Source organism: Alligator mississippiensis, chromosome 1 (assembly GCF_030867095.1).
Source record: "Alligator mississippiensis isolate rAllMis1 chromosome 1, rAllMis1, whole genome shotgun sequence".
In the NCBI taxonomy this organism is placed as follows: domain Eukaryota; kingdom Metazoa; phylum Chordata; order Crocodylia; family Alligatoridae; genus Alligator; species Alligator mississippiensis.
This window is the reverse complement of record NC_081824.1, coordinates 419869623-419883393: the sequence shown is the minus strand read 5'-3', so window position 1 is coordinate 419883393 and position 13771 is coordinate 419869623.

Sequence of the window (13771 nt, the reverse complement as noted above, 5' to 3'; positions counted from 1 at the left end):
CTATATAAGTTAGTGGGGGGAGTTTTCTTTTCTTTCCTCCTGCACAGAAAATCAAATACCTGACTTTTCATTCTGATTTGGGATAACATTTTTTTCAAATTGAACATTTTTCACAGAAAAACAATTGCTTTTGGTCAGCTGTGACTGACTTGGCCATATGCTGAAAGTGGATAATGGCCATATATACCCAAGGATCTCTTGTATGGATAGCTCTTTACAGGAAGAAGATCACACAGGTGTGCTTATCTCCAGTTCAAAGATACTTGCAAGGGAGATATAAAGGCAATGAGCATTGAGCTAAATGACTGGGAGAAAATTGTTAAAGATCAAAGCACTTGGAAATAGTCTGTTAAGCATGGAATGAAGGCTTTTGAGGAAAGAAGAACCTAAAATACAGAGGGAAAAGAAACCTTAGGAAGAATCCTGTACCACACTGAGGATTGTTCAGTACAAACTTCCCATGTTATAAGTGCAGAAGCAACTAGCACTCAAGAATTGGGCTCTACAACCACACCTGCAGATGTTCAGTATGCAGATGCCTCACTCTGGCAATCCTATTGTCTTGCAAGACAGAGAGATGCCTAACTACAATATAAAAATTAACCTTGCTTCTGTAAAATGAATGGAGGAATAAATTACATTGTCCTAATTTTCTCCTATAAATAGCTTTATACTATGTTAGAGTCATATTTAATGGCAAAATACAGATTGACAATGAAATAGAATAAAGGTGGAATTTAACCACATAAATTCCAACAGGATAAGTTCCATCAGTTTGGCACTGCTCATCATGTCAGACAACAAGTCACTAGACAACAGCTACAATCCAGTTCTAACTCCTAGGTCAGCACTTGGCAGCCTTTTTATTGGTGCAAGCTGGAGTTTGTGACCTGGCTATGGCTGTGGGATGGAAGTCTCCACCCTCTGGGGCATCGACCTGCCTATACCTGCTCACTTTCAGTGCAGATTCCTGATCCCTCTGAAGTGAGGGAAATGCAGGTATTGTGGAGCAACATAGAAGCACTGAACATGGGGTGGGTGACACGGTGCAGCTCTGTGGCACTGATCTCCCAAGGTGGATCAGACTTCAGGGATCCAGATAGTATGTTTTTGGATCCAGCCTGTAAATGATACATAGGTTGCCAACCTCTGATCTAGGTACTTATCCCATGCCTAAATCCTGTTGTAATCCAGACTGTTGTTGGAGAGACACCAAAACCCCAGACACTGAAAACCAACAGTATTCACTGAAAACTAACATTAAGCTCAACTGAAAAACACAAAGGGCAGGTGAAAATCACCACTACCAAAATATCTCTGTTCCTGATCTGACCCCTGCTAAAAACTCTTTAAAAGCACCATATTCTTGGAACATTATACACCATCAAAACATACAAAGGAGTTGTCCTGAAGTTCCAGAGGACAATTACCTTCTATTTGGGTCAGAATTAATCGTCAACCTTAGTTTATAGCTTAGTCTTCTTTGGTTGGTTGGTTTGAATTTATTAGAATCATATCCTTTCTTTACACATGAAGAAAGCATAAGCCTCTATCTATCTATATCCTGTGGTTCTCTGGACTTCCCATCATAACAGCTTAATGATTTAGCACAGTGAGTGGTAACATTTTGTTTCCAGGTTTATGGCTCCCTGAAGTGTGCAACAATAATATCTGCCAATCCCCACCTCAAAAACATTTAATTTTAATTTCTCAATTTATTATCCTCTGCCAAAATGGAGAAAATAAAAACAAAAATCTATTATCAGAAGTCAGAAGAATTGTATTAAAAGGAGGTAAAAGCTAAGGCCTTGAAAGAAATGCAGGGGGAAATTCCCTGACTTGATATTTTGACATTTGCTTAAAACCTAAAGGTGTGTGCAGACATTACATTTATAGCAACATAATTAGGGTTAGGGTTATCTAAATGCATGATTGTACAGACATTCAGAGGGTTTAAGTAGCCCTAGAAATGGTGTTCCTGATCTAATTTATTTCACCTTTGGAGGTGAGATAGTTTAGATTGAGATTGGGTTAATCTGATCTAGGACAGAGTTAACCCAATCTCCTGAATGCCTGCAGGTACAGCCCCAGGGTTTAGAAAGCGCAGACTCTCACCTTGCCCAGGGCCTGTGCTGTAAACACCTCCCCAATTCTGAACGGGATATTTTTAGCCTCCCCCACAGATCCACAAACCCCATCTGGACCTGGCAACTGCCCCCTGCAGACCCACTAGCCCCTCCCTCCACCCTGAATTGCTTACATTGGGTTCCCCGTATTGCTCCTGGGAGTGGCAAATGGCTGTATGCACTATTGCCAGTCTACATGTGGAAAGCTTAAAATAAGCTTCACGGAGCTTCATCAGGTATGGCAAACAATTCTATGTACCCTAAAGTATCTAAAGTGTGAAATTTTGAGTAATCAATAAACTCTTGATCAGTCCTTTTAATTCTTGTTTTAAGTGAAGTCACTGAAAGACTCTTATTGACTTTAATAGACATAATATTTGGCCTGGAGATAACAGTAACCTAGAATTTAATTTATAAACTGGATATTTCAATCTGAATTAACAATGGCTAATTATTTTCCTTTAGTTAGACATTCATAACTGAGTGGAATTTCTGGAACTGATTCGATTCATATGCAGTAAAGCTATTGGACACTGATTTTGTGGTAAGGTAGTAGTTCCAGCTCAGGGCTATAAAGGTAGGGATCATGGTATGACAGACCCCCACCTCTGGCAAATGTTCTAAAATAGCTCAATACCACCAATATTATAAAACTGGCTTTAAACTCTTTAAAAATAGAGACTAATTTTTTTTCTTTCTCACTGGGGAGTTTGGGAGGGAGTTGGTGGTGTTCTTAGGCCACATTCAGGTGACTCGCAAGCTTTCTCTGAAACCACAAGGATTCAAAAATCTTACCTTTAAAAATAAGAGTGCTTGTATAGTCATCCAAGTGCTTGTTACCAAGACTGAATGTTTTATGGAAAACATCAGATACTGCAACACTTGAAATGAAAAATTAAAAACAAATCTTAAGAGCTGACAGTATTGAAATGATATAACAAATCTTAAAAATCAGAGCTCTTCAGTGTGTGTGTGTGTGTGTGTGTGTGTGTGTGTGTGTGTGTACGCGTGCATATGTGTGTTAAACTTTAATCTAAAACCTATGTATGTTTTCTCAGAAACTGAAACTTTTCTCCAGTCATACAAAGTTTTGGTTTACCAAAAAGGTGAGGGGAAAAATAATTTATCTTTCTTAGTGAAAACTATTTTTGAACCAAAAATTTTTGCTTATGGGGGATGAAGTCCAACCTCACAGTATTACCCTAGAAGTTGAACAATATTAATGTAATTATTGATTTCAGTAATTATTGATTACTAATGTAATTATTGATTTCAGATGATTATTAAATTGCTCTGAGACCTTGTGTGCTACTTTCATCCTTTCTGCCAATTTCTTAGACTATTATTTTGTAGAACTTGTAGGTTAATGATGCAGATGGAGATGGGATTCTCCAATGTCATATTTATATAAAATAGTTAAAAGCATGCTTAAATTTAATTAAAAAAATAATCCCACTATATAACTGATGTAAAAAGGACCTGTGAAGACATTTTTTACTTTAATGGGACTATGTATGAGCTGAAAATTGGGCATTTTTTGAAGTATTTTGCAAAATGGTGGGCACAACTGCTAATTAAAACCAGTAATATGGCAGAGAGATTTCTTCAATAAGCTGGTTGATTCTGAGTAATTACCATCGTTTAATTAGAACAGAAATAACTAATGAGACATTTGGCTTCTTCAAGTGGTTGGCTATTTCTATTACCATGTAAAGGTATAATTAAAACTCATTAGACAAATAATATTTCACTTGTGGAATACATGTGCTTTGCTTCATATTTCTTGGGGTCTTGCCTATTAAAATAGAAAACATTAGAAGACCATGAAATTCATACTTTCTTTCACCCCATCAACAGAATTAAAAACAATCTTTGTTAAAACTCAAAGCCAATAAAATAATGATGGCATGTAAAACACAGGTTTACAGTGTAGTTAGATTTCCAAAAATAAAAGTGCAGTAAAAATATCCACTGAATTTGACAAATAGCCAAGCAGAAACAATAGCTAGTTCACAAGCTTTTCCCCCCCTAATTACATCCATGCTTCTGAATGTGTAGCAACATAAAATTACCTATTAAGAAATGATCATTCTTTGTTTGCTTCTAAGTGAAACATATTCTGTTAGAAAGAAATAATTGTACTAATTGCTTATTTACAATATATTTTAAATTGGCTTTAGTGTGACCTTGCCTACTTGGTATGATAGCTCCACTACATCTTTGGTTTAAACATCTGCCAGGATTTACATCATAATGTTCTCTTTGTTAAAAAATTTCACAAGGAGGAATTTATTTTAACTCATTTTCCTAATATTTTTTTTTGGCTATTTGTAACCTATGGACCAGATTTTTCATTGCCTGGTTCACAGGTACCTAAGCATGGGTGCAAGTGCAATGGGACTAGTTGTGAGCATTTAGTTAAGGATTTCTTAGGATCTTTTATTGGACCAGCTGTGTAGGTGGGATAGTTTAGACAAGGTTTCAAATGCAAGACCTTCTTTATCCTGCAACCTCATGATAATATCTTGCATTCAAAAGCTTGTCTAACACTATCCTAACTACATTGTTGGTTCAATAAAAGCTATCACCCTAAATCCTTGCTCCTCACATCATTTTTGGACCATCATGGCTGCAACATCACTCTTGCACTACCATTTAGTTAAGCAAACTCATATGTCTTTGTGGGGCCACAATGGTAAGCTCCAATCCTAAAAACATTTTTATGCATTTGCCTGAATTTGGGTATATGAGCTGCCTCAAAATGCACATAAAACAATGGAGCCTTATAAGTGTAGTGAAAGAAAATAATTTAAATAAAGATTGCTTTTGATCCTTTACTCTTTCTGAAAACATCCCTCGAAGTCTGGTTCAGTTTGGAAAACAAAAAGTGGCAAATCATTCTTCCATAACAAGCAAGAAACTTGCTGATTTCTAGTTATGAGAACAGCAGTTAAAAGGCAGAGAGAGATATGTGAGTAAAAGAAAATTCATTTTTTCTATGAATATTTGTATTTTTAAGGGTTCTTAACATAGTACTTTAAATATTAATAGGCTGAGCAGAGCATTTTTTAAAAATATCTATATTTTTCATAAGCTTGTGTAGGTTTTGATAACTTTGAAGGAATTCAGAATAACGGCATTGCATGAAAGACAATATAATTTTCTTCATTATAGTTCTTTTATTTTGTGTTTCTCATAATGGGTACTCATCTTTATTCACATCAACTAAAATTTAAATACATTTATTGAACTTTAATTATTTAAAAAGAAGTATACAGAAAATATGAGAATATATAAAGGAACCCAAAACAAATGCATTTCAAACTTGCAATTCAGTGGGCGTGTCTACATGAGATGCTTTACTGCACAGTAGAGCAAATTATTGCACAGTGAGCACCACTGTCTACACATGTAGACCCTTAGTGTGCAGTAATTTGCTCTACTCAGCAGTTAATTTGCTACCTGCAAATGCAGGTATTGAATTAACTGCTGAGTAGTTACTGCAAAGTGCAGTACTGCAAATAGCAGTGAGTCCCTGACTGGGCAGGGATTTCCCACCCAGCCAAGGTCTCGCTGCTTGCTGCCCCATCAGCAGATTGGGACGGGGGGGAGGACCTGCCACTTCCCTGAAGCTCTTTCCAAACTCTGTGCCTCAATCACCAGACTGGGGAATGGGGCTGGAAAAGAGCTGCAGGGCTGGGGTCTGCCCCAGACTGGGACAGTTCCCGGCCAGCCCCAGGCTGCCTGGGGAAGTATGCACATGCAGCCTGGAACTTGCTGGGAACTGTCCCATTTAGGGCAGTTCTTATTCAGTTCTGGGCTGCATGTGCAGACTTCCCCATGCAGCCCAGGGCTGGCCAGAAAGTATCCCAATCTGGGGCAGGTCCCAGCCAGCTCCAGGCTGGGCAGGGAACTCACCCCATGCAGGTAACTCATAGCCCCTGCTATGGGATTGGAGCAGGGACTGAGAGGTTGCTCCCTGCCTCCAGGAGCTGCCTGCTTCTGGGGCAGGCTCAGCCTGGATGGAGACAATGTCTCCCTGCCCCAGCAGCAGGGAGCTCCCAGCCCAGCTCCATGATTGTGATCAATCACAATTGCAGAGCTAGGGCTGGGAGCTCCCTGCTGCTGGGGCAGAAGGACATTGCCCTCGCCCAGGATCCACCACTGGAACCTGCCCCAGCAGCAGGCAGCTCCTGGGGGCAGGGAAAAATCTCCCACCCCCTGCTGCCTGGCTGATCAGGAGCAAATTGGCTCCCAAATGCTTGCTCAAGTAGAAGCCTGTCCAGGGTGGATTTACTCCAGAGTAAATTACTCCAGAGTAAACCCATCGAGAAGAATTTGCATGGGTAGACACATACAGTGATTATTGGAGTTTCATTTTATTAGAGCCCATTTGCTCCTAAAAATGTATATGATATTTCCTTTGGTAGGATCTTATAGAAGCTAAAGACCTATTGAGAAGTTATCTAGTCTATCCCTGACTCAAGGCACGATCAGCTATACCTAACCATTTGTGAGATTTTTTTTTTTAACCCTGTTTGTAACAATCTCCAATGATAAGTGTTCTATAGTTCCTAGATAATCTATTTTGGTGCTTAAATATTCTTACAGTTAAAATATTTTTTCCCCTGATATCCAACCAAAACCTTTTTTCCCCCCATTTTTGTACAATATACAAAGTAGATCTTGAGTTAATTTATACTAATTATTTTGTTTTCAGTGGGTTTGTCTACACATGAGCTTGCTGCAGAGTAGACTAAATTACTGTACAGTAAAGCATCACTGTCTACACATGCATGGCAATTGGGCTGGTGTAGACTAATTTACAGCACTGTTGGATAGTCCCATCAGACAAAGATACACTGGAGTTTATTTTGTTACATTAATTGCACATATAGATGCATTCAGTTTAGCAACATATACACAGCAACAATTGATAATCATTTTGAATCTTAGGAAGATGAATACTAAAGTATTTACCATTATTGCTTGTAAAATTAAATAAGATTAAATGGGAACAAACAGGAGGAGCTAGCCCTTCTGCTTTCTAGTGGGCAATATGACCTGGTAGAGATCACGGAGACCTGTTGGGGCTCCTTGCATGATTGGAACATGGCCGTAGAAGGCTACACCCTGCACAGAAGGGACCAAACAGGAAGAAAAGGCTGTGGAGTAGCTCTCTATGTGAGGGAGCAGTACACCTCTCTGGAGGCTCCAAAGATAAGCAGCTTGAACCCCTTTGGGTCAAGCTTCATTGGGGGAGTGGAGGGTGAGGTGAGAGAGACCAAACTGTGGGTGTTTACTACAGGCCACTGAACCAAGGGGAGGAGCTTGATCTTGAGTTCTCACAAGAACTGACAGATGCCATGCATGCAAGGGACTTGGTTGTCATAGGTGACTTCAATTACATGGACATAGATTGGGAGGAACACTCAGCTAGGTTGGATCAGTCATGTAGTTTCTTAACTATAATTGAGGAGATCTTTCTGACCCAGGAAGTGCAAGGGCCAACCAAAAGTACCACTCTCCTAGACTTGGTCTTGGCCAAAAAGAGATGATCTGGTATGTGGCTTGAACATTGAGGGTAGACTGGGCGACAGCTACCATGAACTCATCAAGTTCATGGTCTACTATAAGGTTGACAAATCAACTAGCAGGATTGAAGTCTGGGACTTCAAAAATGTTGACTTCAACAGGCTCAGGGCATTAGTAGGTGAAGCGATGTGGGACCAGGAACGGAAGGCGAATGCGGTGCAGGAAGAGTGGTCATTCCTCAAAGACATGATCCTTGAAGCACAAAAGAAAACCATTCCCATGAAGAGGAAAGGTAGCAGAAGGGCTGGCAAGCCCTCCTGGCTCAATAGGGTAATCGCGGTCCTCTTGAAAAAGAAAAAAGAGGCGTACACACAGTGGAAGCTAGGGACAGTCCTCAAGGAGGACTATACAACAGTGGTCTGTAGTAGTAGGGAAATGATTAGGACAGCTAAGGTGGCAACTGAGTTTAAGTTAGCCAAGGGTGTCAAGAACAATAAGAAGTCCTTCTTTAGGTATGTAAGGAGCAGAAGGAAAACAAATGGAAGCATGGTGCCCCTGCTTAACACCTTGGGACAGCTGGTAACAGACACTCAGGAAAAACTGAACTCCTGAATGCCCACTTTGCTTTGGTATTTCACTGAACCAAGGGGAAAGACAAGCGAGATAAGGACCTCAGGGTGCATGGTGGGAATGATAGCCTTCCCACTGTAGATGCTGAGTTGGTGCAAAACTAACTAGAAAAGTAAGACATTTATAAGTCAGCAGGACCAGATAGACTTCACCCAAGAGTGCTGATGGAGCTGGCTGAGGTCATTGTGAAACGTCTGGCAAAACTCTTTCAGAAATTGTGGTATACGGGGGAGATCCCTGAGGATTGGAAGATGGCCAACGTCGTGCCCATCTTCAAGAAGGGGAAGAAGGAGGACCTGGGTAACTGTAGGTCAATCAGCCTAACCTCCATCCCAGGGAAAATCCTGGAAAGACTCATTAAAGAATCTATGTGTGATATGCTCATTGAGGGTAAGATTCTGAATGATAGCCAGCATGGCTTTGTTGTGGGTAGGTCTTCTCTTACCAATCCCATCTCCTTCTATGACCAGGTCTCTCGCCACCTGGACAAGGGAGACATGGTAGATGTTGCATACCTAGACTTCCAAAAGGCTTTTGATCTAGTATTCCACAATATCTTTTTGGAAAAATTGGAAGTATGTGGGATTAACTGCTCAACAGTTCAGTGGGTGGAAAACTAGCTGCATGGTAGGGCCCAGACAGTTCTCATGAATGGATCTGTCTTGTCCTGGCGAGAAGTGGCCAGTGGTATCCCTCAGGGGTCTGTACTTGGACCAGTGCTTTTCAACATTTTTATCAATTATTTGGATGCAGGGGTGAAAAGCTTGCTGGCCAAGTTTGCAGATGACACCAAGTTATGTGGGAACGTAGTCATGCCAAAAAACAGGTTGCAGATACAGGTGGTTGCAGATACAGGCAGAGAGTTGGGTGGACCGGAACCAGATGAAGTTCAACACTCAGAAGTGTCAGGTGCTCCATCTGGGGGCAAACAATCCACAACATATCTACAGGCTCGGTGGTGACAATTTGATTTGCACCATGACCGAAAAGGACCTAGGGGTAGTGATTGACCATTACGTTAACATGAGCCGGCAGTGTGATACTGTGGCTAGCAGGGCAAATAACATGCTGGCATGCATTAATTGTTGCATCTCATGCAAAACTAAGGAAGTGATACTCCCACTGTACTCCACACTGGTAAGACTGCAGCTGCAGTACTGCATCCAGTTCTGGGCACTGCATTTTAACAAGGACATGGAAAACTTGAGAGGGTCTAGAGATGAGCCACCCATATGATCAGGAACTTGCAAGACAAGCCATATGAGGAGAGGCTGAGGGACCTGGGCTTCTTCAGCCTACAGAAGAGAAGGCTGAGAGGGGACTCAGTAGCATCTCACCACTGTATCAGGGGAGTGCATCAAGAACTCGGTGAACAGCTGTTCACCAGGGCACCCCTGGGGAAGACCAGGAACTATAGATACAAACTCCTGGAAGGCTGCTTCAGGCTCAGTTCCAGGAAAAACTCCTTCGCAGTCAGGGTGTTCAGACTATGGAATAAACTCCCTCCACTGGCAGTGCAGTCACCTACCCTGGAAATCTTCAAAAGGAGACTAGACAGTTACCTCGCTGGGGTCACTTAACCCCAGTTGTCTTTTCCTGCCTAGTGCCATGGGACTGGACCTGATGATCTATATGGACCCTTCCAGCTCCTAACAATTTATGAATCAATTAATCTATGAGATTAATCTCTATTTCAGTTATTAATCTCTTGGCCCCACTTAATGGGTGGAATTTGTAGCTCTAAGAGTCAAGGATGTAATATATGATGCTGCTCAGTAAAATAGATCTGAAATAAAACTTTAGTTTATAGATGTCACAGCACAGGTACAGGTTTTATCTATTAACCTTTGATTGCCATTAGTTTAAGAACTGAATTTTATATCCACTTGTGTATTTCATAGATAGTCATTCAGCTTTATAGAACAGATAACATTTGCCATGAAAGCAGGAAGTGAATCAGGAGGTTTTACCTATGGTATAAGTAGGTGAGCAGCATGTCTATGTTTAGAATTTCACTCATCTGTTTTTTCAGTGTGTATCATTGAAGTCATGAGGCTGTAGATGTTGACTCATCAGAATAAAATGACATTTGCTGTTAGGTGTCTGGATATTCCATGCTGGTGACTTTTTTATTTTTCCCACACTGACAGTAAATGAGCTCTCCAGAAATTACCGAGTTAGACAGCTAGGCTAACCACAGTATTTCATTTGTCATTTAATTTAACATTTTGGGCTTATGGAAGCATATACATACACTTTCTGAGCTCTACACAAATTACCACTCTAGTTATATATTCTTATTGATGGCATCTAAACTAATGGCATCTGGATATTTGCAGCCTGATAGAGTTCAAGTTAGAAATGTTGATGAATGGCACATTCTGATAATTGCAGTATAGATGGTGGAAATGAAAATATACCAAATAACAGTATAACCCTATGCCACAGTAACACAAAGAATTGAAAAAATAGAATGATGAATAACAAGAAACAGCTCAGTAAGCTTCAAAAGGGACTAATTAAAGATCTCTTTATTTTAAAGCACCAAAAATAGAACAGGGAAGAGGCTATAGAAGAACAAAAACCTGCAACCCATTTGACACTTGCAGAGAAAAGCAGACAAAGCAATCCTGAACATATTTAGAACTAAATGAAATTTCAAGCTGAAGCTGGTCAATACTGCAACTTTTTTTTTAACCAAAAAGGCCTTAAAATTGATATTGAAGAATATGATAACACAAGTGTATAAGACTGGAAGTGAAGAAGTGAAGGTTTCACAGGACTGCCTGATAAAGATACAGTCATGATAAGGGTATAGCTGGCTGCAACATTTTTTCTGAAATGTATTTTTGCCAAAATAACATTTTGTTAAAGCCGAAATGTTATGCAGAAATGTGTGTTTCAGCAAATTTCATCTGGAAGGCTTCAGAAGTCCAGGAGTATTTGATACTATGGATGAGAGAGAGAGTTAAAAAAGTTGAACTTTTTATGCACAAAGCAGGCATTTTACCAATTTTTGTTTGTTTGTTTTGCAAAATTTTTTTTTAAAAGTCTTCTATTCAATCCAGCACAGCAAGGAAACATATTTTGAAATCTCACAAAATAGAATTGGCTAGACTGACCTGGGGATGACAGAGTAACATAAGGTTCACAATGCATTAATTTAGGGCATGTGTACATGTGCATTTAGGCGTGCCTACATTTTTTGCGCATTAACTTAATGCACATTAAGATGATTTAATGTGCACATGTGAAAGCACGTTAATGTCATGTGCACAGACTGATATGAGACTAAAGTTAGTCCCAAGTCGGTCCATACACAGCATTAATGCACCTTAATGCATTTACACGGGTGCTAATGCACTTTAGCTATCTGTGCCTTAATTTTATACCTGATTTTGTAGGTATCAAATTTAGGCATGAATAGCCTAACATCACCATTTTTATGTAGATGCATGCCCTTAATGTGCCTTAAATTGGGTTAAAACACCTTAAATCAGCACGTGTAGATGCATCCATAAAGTCCTGCTAACTCTTCTACATATGTGTAACTTGACTTCTGTGAGGAGTTTCATTGTGGATCCTTGGATCTCTTGAGTGGATTTTAACAACCCTTGCAGAAGTAGGACATTGACCACCATTGTCCCCCTCCCTTTCTGTGACAGGATAGAATGTTATATCTTGTAGTTGTGTCAGGGTTGATTGTGTGATTTTACTATTATGTTAGAAAATGGATTTGTATAGGATGGTTTGGATAGGGATGACCCTGACTCTGCCAGGAGGTTGGACTAGAAGACTTTCTAGTTTTATTTTCTGGATTATTGAGTCAATGTAATCTCTTTCCTATGGGTGTGTCTACATGTGACACTATGTCACTGTAGCAATGCGCTACCGTGATGTAGCATTTGCAGGCATCTACAAGTGACCAGCAGCTACTTCACCATTGTGATGTGCGCCCCCCGGTATAAAGTGCCACTATAACAAAGTAGCTGCTAAAAATAACTGTGTGCAGCATGTACAGTGGAGTACGGGCTGTTACTGCACTGTAATTTATCACTTCTACAAGGAAATATTAAATTATGGCACAATAACAATGTTGCCATAGCAGCACATATAGACACATGCTACATGTACTGCCCTCTAAGAAGAGTATTTTTGATGCATTTTTAGACCGTTATTTTTCTAGAAAAATGTTGGTTTTTCAAATGAAACTGGTGGGAACATGTCAGTTCCCACAAAAATGGGGGCTGATGGAGGAATATGATAGAGGTCTTTAAAATCATGTGGACAAAGCAAATAGGGAACTGTTATACACCAAGTCCCAGAATATTAGAACTAGGAGTAACCCACTGAAATTAGTAAAGACAGGGTTAAAACTAAAGAGAAAGTACTCTTTTATGCAGCAAGTAGTTAAGTTGTGGAATTTATTACCAAAGGAGGTTGAAGAGGTAGATAGTATAGATAGGTTAATAAAGGGACTATATACATTAATAGCATTGTCAGGGATGTATCATCTAGTATCTCTCAACCAGTGATGGTAGATACCAGTGAGGGTAATGAACAGGGGGTAGATCATTCTGGTAGGTACCACAAGATCTTTCTGGGTTGCTGTAAAGCCAGGGACTTGAAAACAGATCTCCTAAACTGCAGGTGAATGCTCTGGCTAACCTGGAGTCTCTTTGCTTGTTTTTAGTGAAAATATTGTAGGGTCTTGTTCACCCCAATCTGGGGAAGAAAACATTAAAAAAAAAATCTGTTTCATGTGTTGGGAAAATCATTTCCTGCCCAAACAATTAGTGAGATTTTTATGTCACCATTTTCCAGATTGTACCTAAACATTATGATTCATATGATTCTAAAAACTGTTGTATATCACCATAGTGAACTTTTTTAGACACATTTAAAAAGGTTTGGTGACACAATGGCTTGTAAGCCATTCATAAATAGGAGAGAGATATTTTTGTTGAAAAAGTTTTGTCTCAGGAAATTCCATTTTGACATAAACAATTTTCGGGTTTTTTTTTGTGACACCATTTGCAACAAAATGTCCCCTAACTTGCTAAGCAGTTTTGTTTGTAAAAATTATTTAAAGAAATATCAACTTTCTTAAAGCAAATTTTTTTCACGATATGTCAGTTGTAGTACCTAATGTGTCACGTTGTGACTTGATGTAACTTGTAATAAGACATAACAATCTAAATAGTCTATTATTTTAAAAGCAAGTTAAAGGCAAACATTACTTAATACAGATTGCTCTCATTTTTTTCCATCAGAGTTTCTCCCGTTTATGTTTTTAATAAAAATACTTTGTCATGAAACAATTTGTTTTCATTTCAGATTTGAATGAAAGTGTCAGTTTTAAAATATTACCTTTTCCTGTGAAATTGGAAGTGTTGACTACCTCTGTTAATGAACAAAGGGATCCTAGATAAAATTCTCCTTCTATGTGTTCTCCTCAGCTTTTTCATTTAACGTTCAAC